The sequence below is a fragment of the Sinocyclocheilus grahami genome, unplaced genomic scaffold (assembly GCF_001515645.1).
Source record: "Sinocyclocheilus grahami isolate Dianchi unplaced genomic scaffold, SAMN03320097.WGS_v1.1 scaffold353.1, whole genome shotgun sequence".
Taxonomy (NCBI): domain Eukaryota; kingdom Metazoa; phylum Chordata; class Actinopteri; order Cypriniformes; family Cyprinidae; genus Sinocyclocheilus; species Sinocyclocheilus grahami.
In genome coordinates, this window is record NW_015505532.1 from 162133 (window position 1) to 175750 (window position 13618).

Below are 13618 nucleotides of genomic sequence, written 5' to 3' on the forward strand. Positions count from 1 at the left end.
ATAGTTCACCCAAAAATTAAAATTCTGTCATTAATTACCCTCATGTCGTTCCAAACCCATAAGACCTTCGTTCATCTCCGGTACACAAATTAAGACATTTTTTATGAAATCCGAGAGCTTTCTGACCCTCCAAACGTAGTAAGGACATCATTGAAATAGTCCATGTGACATCAGTGATTCAACCATAATGTTATGAAGCAACAAAAATACTTTTTGTGCACAAAGAAAACAAAAACAACAACTCTATTCAACAACCAAACCAATTTATAAACCAACCTCTACAGTCGCTCTACATGAAGAGCAACTGCCTATAATAATCGAAAAGACTATAAACAACTGGCCTGACAACAATTTGATTCAATGATAATTATTGTCATACAATTTATGGTTATTTTCAAGAATATGCTGTAGAAACAGAGAAAAAAAATCAGCCTAAAAACTGAACCTCACCACTGTAAATGAATCACTTCAGAAGGTGCTCCAGAACTTATAGCGCTCTCCTTGATGTCCTCTTTCTTTTTGGCCCCTGCTCTGTTAGTCCAAACTCATGAAACAGCCCAGCCATGCATGGAATGAATTCTGTAATACAAATTGTTGCTGTTACTTACAGCACCTCCAAACAGAAACAAACATGACAGCGAATAATTGCAAGGCCTTTGAGTGCAATGTACCTGCAAAAGCCACTGCACCTTGAACCTGACTATGAAATACGGACAGAGAACAAGAGAAAGATAGAGTGAAAAAGAAAAGAAAGAGGAGGAGGACAGGCCAGCATATTGTATTTAAGAGCCCATTTCCTTGAGTGATTCCATTAAAACTCTCCACTGGGTCAATTACAGCATGAAGTGAAAAACGTCCTCCCTCATTAGGTACTGATGGGGGGTGCTGAGTCCAGTCAGCGGTGGAGAAGAGTGTGCGTAAGAAATGAGCAAAAGGGAAATTTGTGTGATAGATGCACTTTGAAGCCACTAATGACATCGACAGACAAAGGCAGAATGCATTTTTTTGTATCCTGGTCATTAGTCCTTTGGAAAAACATGTCTACACTGACCTCACAGCAAATGACTAAATGTCTAAAATGTGCTGGAAATTACATATTTTCAGGGCAGCTGCCAGTTGATTTATCATCTGACATTTAGTCACTGCTACTTTGCCTTTGGTATCATCAATTTCTCGCAAGCAGTGTTTAATACACCATAGTTAACATCTGACCTTGATAAATGAAACCGCGTAAACTTTTCTTCTTCAAATAGAGCGGCTCAGTCATGACGTCAACTTGTAGATCGACCTGGGAAGCTAATTCACCATGGGTTCCCACAGGAATTCGGAATGGGGTTTTTGAATTTAGCTTTTTTGATTTATGAATAAAATGAGTCTGAGGTGAACATTAATTCTACAGATGTGCACATCTTTTATACAACATAAATTATGAACAGTTGTACATCAAACATGAATTTTGAAGACATGCAGTGTCTGCTATAAAACTCAAACCCTTGTGGTTGTCCTTATGTAGCAACATGTTAGGAAATTTGTACAACATATTCGAAAAAAAAGGCTTATTCTCGTCCCGGTTTTAGGAACCGTCTTTTGTCTGTTTCAGTCTTGTGACATATCGTCCATTACCTGTCATTCAAAGTGTCCTGCTGAAGGATACTCCAGAATGTTAGAGGATATAAAAAGTCATCCAGGTACCCTTCACCTACTGTTTTTCTTTTTTTGTTTATCGTTAACTAAAAATAAAACCATAAAAATTACTTGAAATAAAATAAACTATAACTGAAAATAAAATAATATACAAAAAAACTCAAATTTTATTTCAGCTAGTTGCCATGCACATTTCTCATTTTTAAACTTATTGCAATTTAAAGAACTAAAATAAATAAAACTAAAATTTTTAATTGATCCAACTATGTAGACATATTAAAGAAAAAAGAAAAAAAAATCTTAAAAAAAAAAAAAAAAATTATATGAATGATAGGTTTGTGTACCTTCTGGTCATTTGATTTTCTACTTAAAAAGAAATAAAGAGGAATAAGAAATGTAATATAATGTTTATCCATTAACAAAAAAAAATGTTGTTTAAATCGAACCGTTTCTCATTTCTCCTCATTTCTTTTTTAAGTACAAAATCAAATGACCAGAAGGTACACAGACCAGGATAATAAAATATAATTGACATTTTTGTATGTGTATACTACTCTTTTAGCCTAGTCTTTTTTACACAAGGAAGTAGGCATATACGGACAATGTTGGGGAAAGCTACTTTTAAAAGTAATGCATTACAATATTGCGTTACTCCATAAAAAAGTAACTAATTATGTTACTTAGTTACTTTTTTATGGAAAGTAATGTGTTACGTTACTTTTGCGTTACTTTTTTAAAATCTGGACAGGGCTTGCTTGTTTGTTTTTAAAATAAAAAAGTTCTATTTTTGGCAAATATAAAAGCCTTTTCACACCAAAAGTGAAATGAATGCACCTCAGGCTGAAGGGAAAGTACATTTACGTCCGTACAGTAGAATGCAGAAGAAGACATTTCAACACACTTCAGCAATAAAAAAAGACACACAAATGTTTGTCTAGAGTAATTTTTGCTTATTAGTACGGTTGAACTGGATCATCGAAGACATTGTTAATAGAATGGGATTAAATACATAAAGCATATTTGTGTTGTTTAACATTTAATTATTGCAGGTTTGCGCCATATTCTGAGTTGCATTATTTTTATTCATTTTGAGGAATACTGAATCTGCGTTTTTTTGTTTGTTTGTTTTTTGTGAGTGAGATGAATTAATCCATATTCATATTTATTTTAGAACTACATCAGCATCTTCTGATTTCTCACAACATGGGGACAGGAGAGCCGTCAATCAATAAATTGGGGGGAAAAAAGTAACTTGCTTTACTTATTTGAAAAAGTAACTCAGATATTCTCTCGTAAATTAGAAAGTAATGCATTACTTTACTAGTTACTTGAAAAAAAGTAATCTGATTACGTAACTCGCATTACTTTAATACGTTACCCCCAACAATGATGCAGCAAAAGTTTTTAAATAAGACTCATAAATATACTTTATACTATAATAAACTATTACCTTTAACATCCATGGAAACTTTGGATCGGAAGGTTCTTTGCAGTGGAAAATAATTCTTCATATTATTAAAATTTAAGCTTTAAACCTTTATTTTTAAGAGTGTGAATATTTCGTTACCATAATACATACACTTCTTTTGAGAAAATCATATTCCAAAATTATATTTTTCATACAAACTCATGCATTATAATACAGTGCAGCGATTGGATCATAAGATTTCATTCTCATGAATAATACTGAGAAAAGCTCAGGAAACTGCTCTCCATGGAGCACACTTCACTTTGACTTTTATTTTTTGGCGTGAAAGACATCTCAGGTGACGAAAAGTAATATCTGTTCTTGATGAAAAACTCCTCACTATTTCATTTAGAGGTGATGTGATCTGAGAGTCCACTGCGCCCTTCAGCAACATACTTTACCCCTGGGCTCTTCAGAGGACCCTTCAATTGGAAGCAAGATTTGGTTTATAGCTTGATGCCACAGAAGAGCCCTTTTTCTACTTTTTTTAAATATCCAGTTTCTTTATAAAACCATCTACGTGCTTTAAACAGTCCAGATTAGCATTAATTGGATATAGTGACATGGCCACTCACAATATTGGTCTCTAGCCAGCTAGCTAAAGTTCCTAACACAATATACTAAATTAACAGAAAAACTAAAAAAGCCAGAGACTGTGTTGGTTTGTGCAGTAGTGAAAATTTGACACCAGCTAACTGAAATAAAACAACTTTTCTCAAGCCAGTCTCTGGCAGCTTAAACGTCGGGAACATGTTTTAAACTTTAAACATACCTACCGAGTATTTGTTACATTCCAGTCCTGATTTCACAACACCGTAATGAAAAAAGAATCGTACAATCCTGTCAAAGTTCGGGTTGTTGTTGGAAATGCACTTAAGAAAGTCACTTACTGTGATAAGAGTCCATTGTTATTTTATAAACAGCCTTTACGTGGCGCATGCGCAAAAATGATGAGACATAGACAACAGGTCAAGGTGAAAGAAAGTTTGAACTCTTGAGTTTCAAGCCGCGTTTTTCGGTGTTGGGACTGTTTAGTGTTTTTAGTATTCCTCAAACTTTATTTGACCATTCATAGATCATTTATATCACATTTCAGATTAATATATACATGACATGAACATGTAAAAAAAAATATTTTTAGTATTTTGATGGTTGATTTATTCATAGTGACATTTAAATGTTGAGTAAATACACTGAACATTGGTAATGTTTACTGAATCCTTTTATAATTTTTTTTTAGAATATTTGAAAATATTTTGAAAACAACACTGAAAAGAAAAACTGGTGACAGAAAGCACCAGACTGAAATATTAATCACTGTGTTTCTCACCCAGATAGCACATGTATGTCTCCAAGATGTCTGTTAAAGATCACTTGATCTGGAAAGCATCTGCTGTGTATAAACATCTGACAGACGTCTGTAAGATATCACTTTTACATACATTCTAAATCATAAACATCTTAAAGACATCTAATAAACATCTATTTGACATCTGATAGGAAACGTCCAATAGATGTATTGCAGATGAGCAAACACTCTAAAAATTGCATCTTGCAGAAGTAAATGCAGATGTCATATAGACGTCTCCGTGATTTATGTGTGCTATCAAGGAGCCTTTTTCTCAGTTACCCTCTTATTCACCCCTGTTTGAGACCACCTGGAAACAGATGCTGAAGACCGAAGCAGTGAACGTTCTTGAGACAATGAATCACATCTTCTTGTGGGAGGTAAGTCCAAGAGTAGAGCCAATGGGAAGATGTTCCAGTTACCTGGGTTAGGAATGTCCATATGTTTTCAGCGTTCTCCTGGGATTGCTGGCACATTTCTCAGGAGGAAACCTCGTCCCCGTAAATCCAGTCAGGTGCAGGTATTCACCGATAACAGCAGATGCTACGAGCATAAACATCCTCTCCCTGGGGAGTAACACCTATAGCCCTCAACATTTACTAATATCAGCAGGCTAATAGTACTAAGACAGTGGGCTAAAAGGATGTGATACGTGATTTTCATATGCTAGATTAGGGTTATGATAATTATACCGGTTTAAACATTTTCAGTTTTTCTTTAATTTGTAGGAATGCTACTACTACTTTCACACAAATTTTTGTAAAAATATTGTATGCCTCATGGAGACATTTCACTCAGTAATTTACACCTGAATAAACATTTTAATAGTAACGATTCAGTTGAAAATACACAGTGCTAAGTTAAAATGAATACTTTTATTCAGCAAGGATGTATTAAATTGGTCAAAAGTGACAGTTAAAACGTTTAGGTTGCTACAAAAAAAACCTAGGTAAAATAAATGCTATTCTTTTGAACTTTCTATTAATCAAATAAACAGCATCTGTTTTGTAATATTTCAGAAAAATACTGCTTTCCCTGTATGTATATATATATATATATATATATTTGTGATTGAAACAATGCAGCCATGGTGTACATAAAATACTTCTTTCAAGACAAAAAAAGTTTCCCTTTTTCATGATGCATGTCATGAAGCAATAAAAGCCTATTATGGTGGGATTACAATGGGTGGGTATGAGTTTATTCATGGGAAGTTATGATTTTAGATTCCTTATTCAATTTTTTTTTCTTTTTAGTATTCTATTTTTTCGCTGTTCTGTTGACAAGATGGCCCCACCCAAAAATAAATAAATAAAGCAAATCAATATTAATAAGTAATATCACATCATAGCATAGCACAATGTCAAATCAGTGCAATCCAGACTATCTCCACGTGACAGAATTGGATAAGTAGGTAGAACTTATTATGATGGTATGATGGGCCTAAATAAAGAAAATCTCATTTATTTCTTTACATTTATAAAAAAAAAAAAAACAAGTTACCCAATGGTTCAACCTGCTTTCAGTCCTTTAACAAAGGGAACTTCAATGTAAAATATCAGTGCTTTATTTAGACACTTGGATGACCATCTTTATTAGCAAGAGCTGCTTTATTAATTTCATCCACCAGGGGGCAGTCCTGCCATATGTTTTTGTGACCTGTAACTTCCTCTAGATAGATAGATAGATAGATAGATAGATAGATAGATAGATAGATAGATAGATAGATAGATAGATAGATAGATAGATAGTATTCTTTGTGAAAGTTCTCAAAGCACAAAACTGAATCTGAACCCATCTTCAGTGCTAAAATACAACAGAGTGTGTGTGTGTGTGTGTGTGTGTGTGTGTGTGTGTTTTACTCAGTATTCAGTTTTATTCATTGACAATGAACAGAACATCCTGACAGAATATGAATAGTTTTTTTCTCTTCTTATATAACAATATCTTTCCCTGAACTTTCCCATCATTCTTTTCGGTTTTCCAATTTCTATCTCTGTTAGGAGTAAAAAAAAAACTGTTGACATAGTAACTTTACGGAGACTTTGATGCTTCTGAAAGGAAGTCCTTGATGCTCTCCTTTCACAGCAATGCGACTGTATGCGACTAGAACTTGGCTGTGGTTATTTATGCTAACAGTAATCATTACAAGCGACCTTGTTGTCTATTAATTTTACATAATTTGGAGGTCAGATCTATTTCAGTTCATTACGTTCATCGTGGATTCTAGTCAGGTACATTCAGTTCTAAACAAACGTCTGTGAGGTTTTAAACGTTTACACTAGTGAAATTGGCTTATTTAATGTAATCACCCTCGACCTGCAGTGTATATGCTGTGTGGAGCAGCATTTACAAGCATTATTACATTTGCTAATTAAATCCTTCTGAGTCCATTTCTTCTCTTGCAGCTTCTGCTGTGTCTGTATGCTGTGATCACGTGTTGTGAAGAAGTGCACCAATGTTCCCTCTAGCCATGCACACACACAGAAAAAGAAAAAAAAAGATGAAATCAGCCTGGTATCTGGTCATAACTAGTTTAAACTGCTTTTGCTAGTCTTTCAGCCTGACCAAACCAACTGGTTTATCAGGTTTGCCAGCTGATCTCCCTGCTTAACATGTTCTCTAGGTACTAAAAAGAAAAGATTCAGAGCTAAATTAATAGAAAATGAGTCTATCAGCTTGTCCATTGATTTTCTGAAGCTGTGAGAAATCTTGTGTGTGGAAATAGCGCTGATTAATTAAACAGCTGAATTCAGAATGCTTGGAATAAGTGTTATGTGAATTACTTTAATGGTGTTATTTTGTCTTTCTGGAGCATAACAGCCCAAATTCCTATTCTCCTTAATTATAAAAAAAGAGTGACCAGCACATTTCTTTAAAATTTCTCCTTTTGTATTTGACAGAAGTACGGAAGTCATGCCGGTTGTAACAGCATGATGTTGAGTAAATGATGACGGAATTTTCAATGGAAGTCAAAAGTAACTAAAACTATTTGGTTACCAACATTCCTGGAAATATCTTCTTGTGTGTTCAGCAGAAGTCAGTCATACAGGTTTAAAATAGCACAAGGGTGAATAAATGACAGAATTGTCCTTTTTTGCATGAACTATTGCGTTAAAATGTTTTACATACAGACACACATGCACACACAAACTGCTGTTGTCACATGTTTAGGGTTGGTTGGATTTTTTTATGTTCTCAAAAGAAGTCTCTTTTGTACGATACGACAGCGTTTTTATGGCGACGTTTTAGTGCTACGTTAAAAAATAAAAAAATCTAAGATTATGAGATTAAAGTTGTAAAATCAAAAAAAAAAAAAGGTCCAAATTACAAGAATTAAATCAAAATATTTTAAGAATGAAGTTGAAATTATGAGAATAAAGTCAAAATATTTTGAGAAGAAAGTCGAAATTACGAGAATAAAGTTGTATTTTGACATTTAGTTTGAACATTTATTTTCAAAATAAATTCTGGCTTTTTTATTCTCAAAATAGTATGACTTTAATCTCGTAATCGTAATCGTAATATTATTATAATTATTATTTTTTTTTTATGCATGCACTAAAACATTGAACATTTGCAATAAGGCCATATTTATTTGATCAACAATACAGTAAAAAAACATTCAAATGAAAACAGAGTAAATTATTACTGATTTATTGAATCATTTTAATTTTTAAATAATACTTTTCTAATTTATTTACTTATTTTGTATGTAATTTTTCTTTTTTGTGATTCATTCAGAAATCAGTCTAATAGCTGATTTGGTGTTTAAGAATCATTTCGTATTAACTGTTAAAAACAGATACTTATTTTTTTTTGTGTGGAAACCATGATGATTTTTCAGGATTCACTGATGAATAGAAAGTTTGAAAGGACAGCAAGTCTTTTGATTAATTTAATGCACCCCTGCTGAATAAATGTACTAAAGAGATCGTTCACCAAACAATGAAAATTCTGTCATCATTTACTCACCCTCAAGTTGTTCCAAACCTGTATAAGTTTCTTTCTTCTGCTGTACACAAAAGAAGATATGCTGGTAAACAAACAGTTGACAGTAGCCATTGACTTCTATAGTATAGTATAGTATAGTATTTATTTATTTATGTACTTACATGCATACATATTTATTTATTTATTTTATTTATTTATTGCATACTATGGAAGTTGATTCTTTCAACCTCAAAATAAATTAATAAATAAATAAAAATTTGAACCCCACATTTTTTAACACTGTAGTGTGTCTTCTTTGTGTATATGTAAACGTTACGTAAATTTGTGACTAATTTGTGTTTGTGTTTATTGACGTCTCCAGGTATCCTCTGCCGAGTGTTTAGGGAGTAGTATACACTACCTAGGGACCCTGTGAATCAGATCTGGGCTTACGTCTGTCACCTGACCAGCCATGTCATCCACCCACACGTCCCAGCAAAGTATATGCTTTGCTCACCATAATCCCTTAATCCAGCCAGCACTACACCAGACAGAGAGAGAGAGAGAGAGAGGATGATTACATGAGACACAAGTACAGGTGCGGCGAAAGATGGAGAAAGATGAGATGGAGGATTAAACGGCTCACCTTTATCTTTGTGAATGATTTGTTTACTAAAGTCAAACACACAATGAAGAGAAGCCAAAGAATGCGTAAAACAGATCCATTGCTCTCATTTCTTCAACCCGAGGCTATGTGTAATAATTCAACCATTTGATATATAATATATATGTATGCTATATGAAATATATAAAACCATTTCTAATATGCATGCTGCTGGCTGGGAGAGATATTGATTTATTGCATTTGACAACAGAAAAACACACGATGAATTATGGATTAATTGCTTTCTACACCCTGTGTACCAAAGATTTACTCAGTACATGTGAGGAATGGCTGTGTAACCTCATGGTATTGACCTCAGACAGTTGTATTCATCTGCTGTGCGTTAAAGCACTGTTTACACAATGCACACTAACTTGTGAAAGTTTCAAAAGTTTTCTAAGCTGTGGACACAGGCAACGACGCGCTCGTGAGAAAACAGCTTTGTGTATGACAGGGCTGGAGATGGGGGATAAAGAGAGAGAGGGAGAGACCGAAAGAGATCAAAGCGCATGAGAGCTAGTCTAGAGATGTATTACGGCCTTCATTCCCCGCTCGAAAATGTTGGGTTGCCATGGAAACGCCTGTTGAACGAGGCTGCTATGAATCTTTCAGTAACTCCTCGCTTGCGTCTAGCAGAGGAAAAAAGTTGGCATTACTTATTCTGAAAATACACTTGACTCAGCGACCGCTTCCAAAATGTAATAATAATAATATTATTGTGTCACTCAAGCACTCGTATCATAAACAGAGTAGAAATTATAGATATACGAGAAACACATGATTGAGATGCGAAGAGAGAAAAATAGACATGAGAGGCTCTTAGCATCGGGTTATGCTAAATGTGAGTGGATTGAGCAAGGACTCTTGAGGTTATGTTGTGCGAACAATACAATTACGAATTTATTACGCCAGCAACTCATGAAGAATCAAGTATGACAGAAACATTAGGTTAAAGTGCAGATTTGATTCAAAGATCTAAAAATAACAACTAAATTGCCATCCTGTTCAGTGCTCAAAGCTTCTTTGAGTGTAAATTTGGGATTGTGTGCCCATTCTGTTGTCCTTAAAAAGATAGTTCAAAATAGTAGTATTTTGAAGAAGAGCTTGAAGTATTTATTGTTCATACAATGGAAGTCAAAGAGTTCCAGTGTTGGACAAAACCAGTTTTGTTCTGGAAATTAATGTCATGAGGATGAGTAAATGATGACAGAAGTTTCTTCTCTTTAAGGTTAAAATGGTACATTTGTGTGCATAAAAAAGTATTATTTATGTCTTAGTGCAAAAGATACAGCATTCAAAATATTTAGGCCTAAGTTTTATATGAAACATAAGCAAATAAACTCATACAATGCATATTTGTCAGTCATACATAAATATTTTTTTATATATTTACCATCAATAAATCTCATTTGTTTCAGTATTGCTTGATCCACAGCTAGCCATAATTTAACCATGTTCATATTTAACTCAATATCTTTAATTATTTTCGCAATAAACAGATACAGTGGGGAAAAAAAGTATTCAGTCAGCCTTGTGTGTCTTCCATTTTCTAATAATTGCTCCCACAGTTGATTTCTTCACACTAAGCTGCTTACCTATTGCAGATTCAGTCTTCCCAGCCTGGTGCAGGTCTACAATTTTGTTTCTGGTGTCCTGTGTCCTACAGCTCTTTGGTCTTGGCCATGGTGGAGTTTGGAGTGTGACTGTTTGAGGTTGTGGACAGGTGTCTTTTATACTGATAACGAGTTCAAACAGATGCCATTAATACAGGTAACCAGTGGAGGACAGAGTAGCCTCTTAAAGAAGAAGTTACAGGTCTGTGAGAGCCAGAAATCTTGCTTGTTTGTAGGTGACCAATTACTTATTTTACAGAGGAATTTACCAATTAATTCTTTAAAAATCCTACAATGTGATTTTCTGGATTTTTTTTTCTCGTTTTGTCTCTCATAGTTGAGGTAGACCTATGATGAAAATTACAGGCCTCTCTCATCTTTTTAAGTGGGAGAACTTGCACAATTGGTGGCTGACTAAATACTTTTTTGCCCCACTGTATATGCTGATTCTAAGGAATTAGAATAAATGAATTTTTTAAAATATGATTTTATGATAGCAAATAGTTTAGAATAATCTATGATTCTTAGTATGGAAATCGTCTCGGTTGCGTATGGTAATCCTCTTTCCCTGATGGAGGGAACGGAGATGTTGTGTCGAGTGTACGACACTAGGGGTCGCTCTTGAGAGCCCAAACACCTCTGACATCTTTGGGAAAAGGCCAATGAAATTGGGTGTGCAGAATGTGCATAGCTGGCCACGCCCCAGACATCCATACGTAACCGAGACCATACGTAACCATACTTTTCCCATAGTAATACTCACCATAATTTAACAGCTGGAAAGCCTTGGTAGTAATGTTGGAACAGTGACTATTCCCCCTCGGGAAAAGGCACTACGGAGATCACATCCTACCCGATGGGGAGGTAACATGTGAAGATCCACCTATGGACTTACAGAGGAAGGTACATAGGGAAGGTACTGGGGTGGGCTCCGCGTAAGGGGAGATCTACCAAAACCCAGAACCTATCGACAGAATGTCTGTCTAGGGGAACACTGAGCCTCAGGGGCAATACAGTGGAGAATACACACATGGGGCCTCAAGAGGAGTCACTACATGTGGAGCACTAACCCAATACAAGAGTTCACTCGGGGAACATACCTCGTAATGAGTTCTAATAGCAAGTTCCTCCGTCGAACTTTGCTAAGAAAAAGTGCTAATGTGATGGAAGGGTAGTCCAGAGTTAATGAAAGGAACCTGAGCTGGACTGAATAAGGGCATAATTACCCTGGGGGGAGTAATGCTGGTAGCAAGCTCTACAACCTGCCAGTCTCCTGAGTCAAAGGACTGATGTTCAGAACTTTAGGGATTCTCATTCCCATTCGTAGATTATAAAATCTAGCTAATGTATTAGGTGTAGCCCAACCTGCAGCTCATCAGATATCTGCTAGAGAGGCCCCATTCGCCAGGGCTGCTGATGCAGCCATGCCCCTGATAGAGTGAGCCCTCACTCACAGTGGGCAAGGTAGTCCTCTGGCCTGATAGGCCATGAGGATCGCATCCACAATCCAGTGGGAGATCCTTTGTCTGGAGACAGCATTCCCCTTCTGCTGTCCTCCAAAGATAAAGAGCTGTTCAGAACGTCTGAAACTCTGAGTGCGATCTAGGTATGTTCATGGGGCTCGCACTGGGCACAACAGGGGCAGGTCGGGATCCCCTTCTTGGAAAGGGATAGTTTGCAATGTTACCACCTGTTCCCTGAAAGGAGTGGTGGGCACATATCCAGACCGAGGTCTCAGAACAACGTGAGAGTCTGCCAGCCCAAACTCCAGGCATGATTCGTTAATGGAGAGGGCTTGAAGATCCCCCACCCTCTTGACAGAAGTGAGCACAGTAAGGAGGACCGTCTTTATAGAGAGGGCATTGAACTCAACTGACTGAAGAGGCTCAAACGGATCTCTCTGTAAGGCCTGCAAGACCACAGTGAGATCCGAAGAGGGAATGAGATGTGGCCTCGGAGGGTTCAACCCCTCGGCACCTCTGAGGAACCTAATAACCAGATCGTGCTTCCCCACGATCTGCCTCCCACGGTGTCGTGGTTAGCCGCAATCGCGGCCACGTACACCTTAAGTGTAGAAGCAGACAGGTGCCTGTCCAGGCCTCCTTGGAGGAAGGAGAGCACAGATACGATGCCACATATCCGAGGGTCCTTCCCCTGGGAAGAATACTAATTCACAAAACACACCACTTCAGGTCGTACAGTCGCCTCATCGAGGGGGCTCTGGCCTGAGTAATGGTATTCACCACTGCTGGTGAAAGGTCTCTGAGTTACTCCTGGTCGCATCCAGGGACCAAACATGAAGGATCCGAGCGCGGATGCCAAATTGTGCCCTTCCCCTGAGAAAAGAGGTCCTTCCTCAGGGGAATTCGCCAGGCAGGAACTGATGCCATGAGCACAAGCTCCGAGAACCAGGTCCTGTTGAGCCAATAAGGGGCCACAAGCAGGAGCTGTTCTCCATCTTCCCTGACTTTGCACAGTGTCTGTGCAATGAGGCTCACTGTGGGAAACTCATACTTGAGTAGACCCCTGGGTCAGCTGTGAGCCAGTGCATCCGTGCCGAGGGAAGCCTCGGTCAGGGAGTACCACAACTGGCAATGGGTCGATTCCGACAAAACAAACCGGTCCACCTGTGCCTGGCCGAACCGACTCCAAATCAGCTGAACCGTTTGGGGGTGAAGCCTCCACTCGCCCCTGAGCGAGACCTGTCGCGAGAGGAGATCCGCTACATGATTGAGGTCGCCCGGGATATGAGTGGCAGGCAGAGGCCTGAGTCTGTGCTGGCTCCAAAGTAAGAGATGGCGGGCGAGGTGTGACATGCGATGGGGGCGAACACCACCCTGGTGGTTGATGTATGCAACCATCACGGTGTTGTCCATCCAGACCAACACGTGCTTGCCTTGGATCAAGGGTCGAAACCTCCTCAAGGCCAAAAGCACTGTCAACAACTC